The sequence below is a fragment of the Xyrauchen texanus genome, chromosome 36 (genome assembly GCF_025860055.1).
Source record: "Xyrauchen texanus isolate HMW12.3.18 chromosome 36, RBS_HiC_50CHRs, whole genome shotgun sequence".
Lineage (NCBI taxonomy): Eukaryota > Metazoa > Chordata > Actinopteri > Cypriniformes > Catostomidae > Xyrauchen > Xyrauchen texanus.
The window spans coordinates 893561-903560 of NC_068311.1; the positions used below are offsets into that span (position 1 = coordinate 893561).

Consider the following 10000-nt stretch of genomic DNA (forward strand, 5'->3'; position numbering starts at 1 on the left):
TCATGAGATGTTTCTAAAAGTCTGTGAGGTTCATGAGATGTTTCTAAAATCTGTGAGGTTCATGAGATGTTTCTAAAGTCTGTGAGGTTCGTGAGATGTTTCTAAAGTCTGTGAGGTTCGTGAGATGTTTCTAAAATCTGTGAGGTTCATGAGATGTTTCTAAAATCTGTGAGGTTCATGAGATGTTTCTAAAAGTCTGTGAGGTTCATGAGATGTTTCTAAAATCTGTGAGGTTCATGAGATGTTTCTAAAAGTCTGTGAGGTTCATGAGATGTTTCTAAAGTCTGTGAGGTTCATGAGATGTTTCTAAAGTCTGTGAGGTTCATGAGATGTTTCTAAAGTCTGTGAGGTTCATGAGATGTTTCTAAAATCTGTGAGGTTCATGAGATGTTTCTAAAATCTGTGAGGTTCATGAGATGTTTCTAAAATCTGTGAGGTTCATGAGATGTTTCTAAAATCTGTGAGGTTCATGAGATGTTTCTAAAAGTCTGTGAGGTTCATGAGATGTTTCTAAAGTCTGTGAGGTTCATGAGATGTTTCTAAAAGTCTGTGAGGTTCATGAGATGTTTCTAAAAGTCTGTGAGGTTCATGAGATGTTTCTAAAGTCTGTGAGGTTCATGAGATGTTTCTAAAAGTCTGTGAGGTTCATGAGATGTTTCTAAAAGTCTGTGAGGTTCATGAGATGTTTCTAAAAGTCTGTGAGGTTCATGAGATGTTTCTAAAAGTCTGTGAGGTTCATGAGATGTTTCTAAAATCTGTGAGGTTCATGAGATGTTTCTGAAAGTCTGTGAGGTTCATGAGATGTTTCTAAAAGTCTGTGAGGTTCATGAGATGTTTCTAAAATCTGTGAGGTTCATGAGATGTTTCTAAAAGTCTGTGAGGTTCATGAGATGTTTCTAAAAGTCTGTGAGGTTCATGAGATGTTTCTAAAAGTCTGTGAGGTTCATGAGATGTTTCTAAAGTCTGTGAGGTTCATGAGATGTTTCTAAAGTCTGTGAGGTTCATGAGATGTTTCTAAAAGTCTGTGAGGTTCATGAGATGTTTCTAAAAGTCTGTGAGGTTCGTGAGATGTTTCTAAAGTCTGTGAGGTTCGTGAGATGTTTCTAAAATCTGTGAGGTTCGTGAGATGTTTCTAAAATCTGTGAGGTTCGTGAGATGTTTCTAAAGTCTGTGAGGTTCGTGAGATGTTTCTAAAGTCTGTGAGGTTCGTGAGATGTTTCTAAAATCTGTGAGGTTCGTGAGATGTTTCTAAACGTCTGTGAGGTTCGTGAGATGTTTCTAAACGTCTGTGAGGTTCATGAGATGTTTCTAAACGTCTGTGAGGTTCATGAGATGTTTCTAAACGTCTGTGAGGTTCATGAGATGTTTCTAAAGTCTGTGAGGTTCATGAGATGTTTCTAAAATCTGTGAGGTTCATGAGATGTTTCTAAACGTCTGTGAGGTTCATGAGATGTTTCTAAAATCTGTGAGGTTCATGAGATGTTTCTAAAATCTGTGAGGTTCATGAGATGTTTCTAAAGTCTGTGAGGTTCATGAGATGTTTCTAAAGTCTGTGAGGTTCATGAGATGTTTCTAAAATCTGTGAGGTTCATGAGATGTTTCTAAAATCTGTGAGGTTCATGAGATGTTTCTAAAGTCTGTGAGGTTCATGAGATGTTTCTAAACGTCTGTGAGGTTCATGAGATGTTTCTAAACGTCTGTGAGGTTCATGAGATGTTTCTAAACGTCTGTGAGGTTCGTGAGATGTTTCTAAAGTCTGCGAGGTTCGTGAGATGTTTCTAAAGTCTGCGAGGTTCGTGAGATGTTTCTAAAGTCTGCGAGGTTCGTGAGATGTTTCTAAAGTCTGCGAGGTTCGTGAGATGTTTCTAAAGTCTGCGAGGTTCGTGAGATGTTTCTAAAGTCTGCGAGGTTCGTGAGATGTTTCTAAAGTCTGCGAGGTTCGTGAGATGTTTCTAAAATCTGTGAGGTTCATGAGATGTTTCTAAAGTCTGTGAGGTTCGTGAGATGTTTCTAAAATCTGTGAGGTTCATGAGATGTTTCTAAAATCTGTGAGGTTCGTGAGATGTTTCTAAAGTCTGTGAGGTTCATGAGATGTTTCTAAAATCTGTGAGGTTCGTGAGATTTTTCTACACGTCTGTGGGGTTCATGAGATATTTCTAAAAGTCTGTGAGGTTCATGAGATGTTTCTACACTAGGGCTGGGACAACGCGTCGACGTCATCGATGACGTAGACGCAAAATATGCGCGTCGATTCGTCGGACCCAAAACTAAGATGGCGGCGTCGGCGACTAGTAACAACACGAGTGGCTCCTCAGACTATCAGAAGTGCAAGGCGGCATGCACTCGTTCCTCTAAAGTATGGGAATTCTTTAATTTAAAAGGAAACAACTCCGTGATATGTCGTCTTTGCAAAATGGAGATGGCCTTCCATTCTAGCGCCACCCGGGAGCAGTTGCAGATGACAGAGCACCGTAAGTTTTTTTTCAACTCCCCACTTTGCACTCGATGTTGGAGTAGGCTTTAATACATTGTCGACACCTAAAGTTTTCGCTTATAGCTTTTAATAATGCGCTTATAGCTATGAATGTCGTGAAAAATACATAGAGGACACTGACAACGCGCTGACAGACAGGACCAAGCAGGTAACATTTAATAAAGTCTCAACTTTCAAATTTGGTCAGTCAAAGAAAATTAAACCATAAATAGGCCTACTATTTTGTGGCTCTTTAATGTGTCGTGACAGATTGCCTCAGTTAAATCTGCTCGTGAACCGATCATCTTTTCCTTGGTTAATTTATAGCATCAAATAGGCTAAACATGAATGTAGCCTACATCAGAAGGACTGTCGTTTTAACCGCGGAAAGACGTCAGTACGGTAGCCTACAATCCATTATTCAAATCCACTGACGTTAATCTTCTCTCTCCTGACTACTTTGTCGGACAAAAATGGCGTATTATGATTGATTGATCAGATCGCCAGTCAATCAAACTCCCGGCAAATGTTTTTTTTTTTACATTTTATACACCCCCACCCCGATGAAACTGGTATTACTGGTGTTGTCACAAGTCGATTAATCGAATCGAAATGGAATCGGACTGAAAAAAATTAATCGTTAGATTAATCGATGCATCGGAAAAATAATCGCTAGATTAATCGTTTAAAAAATAATCGTTTATCCCAGCCCTATTCTACACGTCTGTTAGGTTCGTGAGATGTTTCTAAAAGTCTGTTTCTGCACCTTTGAAGTTCATTGACGCTTCCTCACGTCTGAGGTAAATTAGATGTTCCACGTCTGTGAGAGTCAAGTAATCCTTCCACACAATGAGGAATCATATGTGAGGTTGTTTACATTTGGAGGTTGTGAGGTTCATCTGGTGCTTCTACGTGTCTATATGTGAAGTTAATTTGATGTTCTATACGTCTGTGAAGTCCATTGAAGTTTCAGCATGTCTGTGAGGTTCATGTGGTGCTCCTACATGTCTTTGGGGTTCCTCTGACAGCTAAAAGGTTGTAGGTTCCAATTGGTCCTCAAGGGCTGATTGATCAAAACACTGACCTTCTGGTTACTGCAGGACTGAACCTGTGATTAAGTGGCTTTAGGTTAAATCATCTGCTAAATGAATAATTAGTCCACGAGTGTTGCAGAGTTAGAGATGTCCGTGTGTATTTAACAGGGTGTGTTTGACGTGTGAGCAGGTTTATCCAGCAGGTGTTGACACACACACACGCACACGGGTGTGTTTAAACTGTAACGGAAACTCAACAGGATGTGCATATATGTGTTTATCTTCACAGAGTCGCGACTGTCAAAGTGTCAAGTAGAGTTTTGCCATCGGGCACTGATCCAGAGACAGCTAAACATGCGAAGAACTGTCTGTGAAGCAGCGTGACAAATAGCCAGACTGGAGTTCAGCTTTGATCTTTCACAGTTTCCATTATAAGCAAATCGTTTCAGTTTGGTCCATTATTTACATTGTCTGGTAGTGGAAATAATCTTTGTTTCTCTGTTTGTTCAAGGAATGTCTGTAGCACCCATTCAAGGCACCTACGCACATTTTGGAAAATAATCATTGCAATTTAAGATTTTTCTTGGCTTTTATAAGGAATAAGTAATCTGTGTTTCTGGCTATAGATTTATTTGATTCGTTCTGATGAAATTATGTGGTATAAAATTTGTTTGTCTCCTGCCTTTCCTTGATAACTTTAATACATGTAATATTAAGCCGTTTAAACACCGCCAGCTACGGTGTCGCTGCATGTCGCCGGGGGCTGGCGGTTAGGTCGCTAGTGGTGTGTATGATGAGTCTAAACTGCACGGTTTCTTTACAATTAATACTATTATTAAAATATTAGGATCAAGTGAGCTATACCATCTTCTCTCGTATTGGCGAAAGTCACTCTTCATTTGCATAAAGTTAAACATTTCTCAACTGATTGCCGGAAGTCGCCAGCTCTCATTGAAAATGAATGAGATGAGGTTGTTGTGTCGCTGGCAGTGTGAACGCAGCTTTAGTCAATAAAATGCTGTTAATATTTATATTTAACCAAGGTACCATGTGTATGAATCAAGTGTGCCGCACAAGCCCTCAAAAGTGAAGCCAAAATGTCTCGATCGCCCCCCGGTGGCTGGTCCTAGTATAGGTCATAAGCCCCGCCTCCCCATGTTATTCAACTGGACGTGAGACCAACTAAACAATTAAAATCTTTTTTCCAAAGATAGTTTCTGTCATTTACTGTCGTCTCTATCACGTTGATGTCATTTCAAGTGTTTGTTTTCAAAATAAGTTTGTTTTTAGTTATTTCATGCTATAAAAACGCTGCTGTGACATCATGATTGACAGCTGTGATTGACAGGTTCTCTGAGCGACGTCACTGAAGCACCAACTGACTTTTTTTCGGGATCTTCGGAGGACTGAGGAGATTGGAGCTTTAAATGTAATATCTACATTTCTATAATTAATTATTTCACACCGTCATAAGTCATAAGTCAAAAGGGGCGTGTGCTTGCGATTGATTCAGCGAGAGTGAGGGCGGAGCCTTGATTTCGCGGCTTTACTTCCTGCTCACTACTGCGCAGGTCTGGTCCCGAAATCGCAACTGCGCAGACTCAAGTCCCAAGATGTCAGCGCCATATCGGGACACTGGCGGCTTCAGTTCTCACCAATGGAAAAGAGCGAAGGGGCGTCGGTCATCTTTTTTTACAGTCTATGGTATGAATCAATAATGACCTGATGTACTCATAAAAATATCTAACAATAACATTTGCAAAACCCATTTAACACCGTAAGCTCTGAAAGTTGCTTTTAAAGATTCCCTGTTTGAGTGGCATACCCAAAATTAAAGGCTTATTAAAAAACAACAATAATAAAAACAAAATTAGTTTCAAGTGTTTGATGTCATTGTAAAGAAAACTTTTCAACAAATGTTATGATTGAAGACATGATTTTAGTCATGAGATTTCACAGAATGAGTTTCATTCTGTGTCATTTGAGTCATCATTGAGTCTGTGTCGTGTATTTGGCGCCATCTCCTGGTGGTCATATGTAACATTGTGCTTCATGTGGATTATCTAATGATCTATACATCTGATTATCTTGTGTGTGGACTCGATTGAAAGATAATCACTGACTCTAAATAATCAGATGTGATATTTTATGTTCTGTTTAAATTTCATGAGGTTATAAGTGAAAACGCAGCGTATAAGCAACACCAACATAATTGTTAAAGACATATATTTAGCTGTTACTCGCTATATGTTTATCTGTGAGTAAAACAAATAGTCTGGTTGTATTTTACTCTTTGAGATGTTTCCAACAACATATGACACATGAATATTTGATTAGTTTCATGTTTTGACTGATTGCAATAATTGGGTTTGGGTTAAATGTAAATCGTGCAATTTAATTTAAATAAATGATCAAAACGGAGCATTTCTGATTTATCTGGAAATTTCAAAGCACTTGTTCAGTTTTGGTCATAATATCTAATTTCCATTAAGGCATCTTTACTTATCGGGTACTTTGTACATCACTGGTAAGCATCGTCACCTATTGGTCACCTAAGGTATAGATGTACCCTACTTAATATTCATGAGCCAAGCTGATTACATTTATAGTGTAATCACTTTCCAGATGTCCCGAGGTCCTACAGTGAAGGCTGGACCGAGTTCAAACCTGCTTGTTCAGGTGTTTTATTCTCACAGCGGTCACATGAGAGCTCAGAGAGAGAGAGAACACTCGGTCAATGGGGCTTTACACAAACGGTTCCTTTGTTCCTAATGGCTTCAAACAATCACATTCAGAACACAACACAGAGTGGGACAGACATGTACGTATAAAACAAGGAAGGAGTTTAAAAGCAGAAGTAAAACACACCTGGGAAAGGAAGCTGAATGATTTCTGTTCTTTGACGGAGTCACGATACACAGAAACTCTGAACGTGAGGGAGTGTGTGATGTGTGTGTGTGTGTGTGTGTGTGTGTGTGTGTGTGTGAGGAGAGAATATGAACTTTGAGGTTTAATGTTGTGAGCTACATCAGACTAAATCATTCAGTGATGTCCTCAAATCTACAGTAAATTATACCGGGTTAGGCTAGACAAGTACACATAGAGCAGAATCCACTGAAGGTCCAAAATCTATAAAAAGTGTCAGTTTTTGGGATTTTGATGAATCAAATGTAAGTGGCATTGATAAACTCTTTATACAGACGTCAGATTAAAGCAGAGGATCTTGGGAACATTCTCAAATGAATCATGAAACATGATCATCAGGTTTTGTTTTTCACATTTGTTCAATTTGAGATTAGAAAAATGCAAAATAGATGGAATTTATTAGTGGACTTGTGTGCTGTTTTTCCACTTCCAGCTTTACACGCACTCGCGCGCACATACACACAAACATACACATACACACATTCACACTTTCACGTACATACTGTATGATTAGTTTTCTTCATCTCTTCTATAAAGTTTGTCATGCGGCAGCATCGCACAACTGAACACCGCCTGACAATACAGTGTTCCCGTTACACTCACCCGCCTAAACCTCACTCCCATCCGGGCCACGGCACCACTGTGACGCTCCTGTTCTACCCACTCCATTCTATCTATCAGCTGACCACCGTTACACTCACCCTTCTAAACCTCACTCCCATCCGGGTCACGGCACCACTGTGACACTCCTGATTTACCCGCTCCATTCTATCTATCAGCTGACCACCGTTACACTCACCCGCCTAAACCTCACTCCCATCCGGGTCACGGCACCACTGTGACACTCCTGATTTACCCGCTCTGTTCTATCTATCAGATGACCACCGTTACACTCACCCTTCTAAACCTCACTCCCATCCGGGTCACGGCACCACTGTGACACTCCTGATTTACCCGCTCCGTTCTATCTATCAGCTGACCACCGTTACACTCACCCTTCTAAACCTCACTCCCATCCGGGTCACGGCACCACTGTGACACTCCTGATTTACCCGCTCTGTTCTATCTATCAGCTGACCACCGTTACACTCACCCGCCTAAACCTCACTCCCATCCGGGTCACGGCACCACTGTGACACTCCTGATTTACCCGCTCTGTTCTATCTATCAGATGACCACCGTTACACTCACCCTTCTAAACCTCACTCCCATCCGGGTCACGGCACCACTGTGACACTCCTGATTTACCCGCTCCGTTCTATCTATCAGCTGACCACCGTTACACTCACCCTTCTAAACCTCACTCCCATCCGGGCCACGGCACCACTCCCATCCGGTCACGCACCACTACACTCCTGATTTACCCGCTCCGCTTCTATCTATCAGCTGACCACCGTTACACTCACCCTTCTAAACCTCACTCCCATCCGGGTCACGGCACCACTGTGACACTCCTGATTTACCCGCTCTGTTCTATCTATCAGATGACCACCGTTACACTCACCCTTCTAAACCTCACTCCCATCCGGGTCACGGCACCACTGTGACACTCCTGATTTACCCGCTCCGTTCTATCTATCAGCTGACCACCGTTACACTCACCCTTCTAAACCTCACTCCCATCCGGGTCACGGCACCACTGTGACACTCCTGATTTACCCGCTCCGTTCTATCTATCAGCTGACCACCGTTACACTCACCCTTCTAAACCTCACTCCCATCCGGGTCACGGCACCACTGTGACGCTCCATTATATCTATCAGATGGCCACCGTTACACATGTCTCTGAGGTTCTACCTATTTTTCATCCTCCAGGAACTTCTAAAAGTAAAAGCACACCTCTCCTCAACAATGATGCTGGGGTATTGGCCAGGGTGTTTCTGCGTGGTTGCAAGGAGGTTGTTAAGGATTCCTGGGTGGTTGTAAATATCATCATCATCATCATCATTATTGTCATTACCATTATAATTAACATTATTGTTTTAAATGTTTCTCAGTCATTAAATTCACATCATCAACGGGAGCAGAAGAGAGGTGATTAGTGAGTCATCTCTGCCCAATCAACTCGTGTTCAGTGTGTGTTTGTTCTTTACAGCCTCATGTCTCTCTCTCTCTCTCTCTCTCTCTCTCTCTCTCTCGAGGTATCTGATGTTCTCTAGGGATTGACTGGATCAAACCATCACACATGGACTGAACCATTATAAACCATTTCACTGTCCTCCTGAACATCAGCTCATGTGTGGAGACATTCTGCTCCAGTAGTTGATTTGATGGCAAGCATGTCTCTTAGTTTCAAACGCAGAAGATGGGGACAAATACAACATACATGTATGTTTTTGCAAAAGCTTATTTCGGCAGAATACACAGTTTCGTTTGAATGTCCATCACTGGAGAGAGATGTTTTTTGGACACAGATTTGCTGTAATAACGGCATAACCCATAAATGTTTCAACACGTTCTGTGATGCTGCAGTCTTAATGGAGGTGCAATGATCACACCAGTGAACGTGTGTGTGTGTGTGTGTGTGTGTGTCTCATGAAGACTTGCATTCATATATAACTGATGTTAGAACAGCCTGTGCGTTTGATTATCATCAGACTCAATGACATGAAATGGGAAGCTGTAATATTCATTGTTTAGTTTAAGGTCAGTTTGAGCTGAATCTAACAAAACCTTCATTTGGGGACGTCCTCAAAGGTCATTATAATTGGCTTTATATAAAGAAAACAATAGAAGTCTATATATCCTCTTTTACATAGGTGTGTGTGTGTGTGTGTGTGTGTGTGTGTGTGTGTGTGCGCGCGCGCGCTGCTGTTTGATGTAGGAATAGATGTCAGAGAAACCCACAATGACTCGTGCGCACCTGCACACACACTCTCATGCACACACACTCTCATGCACACACACACACACACACATATACACGCGCACTCTCTCGCACATGCACGCACACACATATACACGCGCACGCACGCACACGCACATATACGCGCACTCTCTCGCGCGCACACGCACTCACACATATACACACTCTCACGTGCACACACACACTCTCTCACGCACACACACATATACACGCCCACATACATGCGCGCACATACGCACACACAAACACACTCTCTCACGCACACACACATATACACGGGCACTCTCTCACGCACGCACTCGCACACACAAACTCGCACGCAATTACTCGCGCACACACATACACATTACTGTGCATTGTTATGTGGGTGGTTGGAGATGTCAGATTCTCCTTTAAGCTGTCGGGCTTCCCCCAGAACACACACACACACACACACACACACAATCCTCCCACTCATGATTTCTGTCTCCAGCGGAGCTTCAGGAATCCCACTCAACCGTCTCTCTGCTTCCCCCCCACATTAGATTCAGGAGCTTTATTGTCATTGTATATTATACATATTTATACACTTAAAATCATTTCATTTCATTAATATGCGGTGAATGAATCTCACGAAACCTGTCAAGAACACGTCCAGGTCATATTTCATTACAAAATCCAAAGAATGTGTCTTGAGAAGAGGACATCTGATAAATATCCCGT

The 10000-nt window shown here is 41.7% G+C and overlaps 1 pseudogene; it reads left to right on the forward strand.

Annotated features, from left to right (window-relative positions):
• Window positions 1–10000, forward strand: part of LOC127630215 (START domain-containing protein 10-like) — a 28260-nt pseudogene that overhangs the window by 1336 nt on the left and 16924 nt on the right.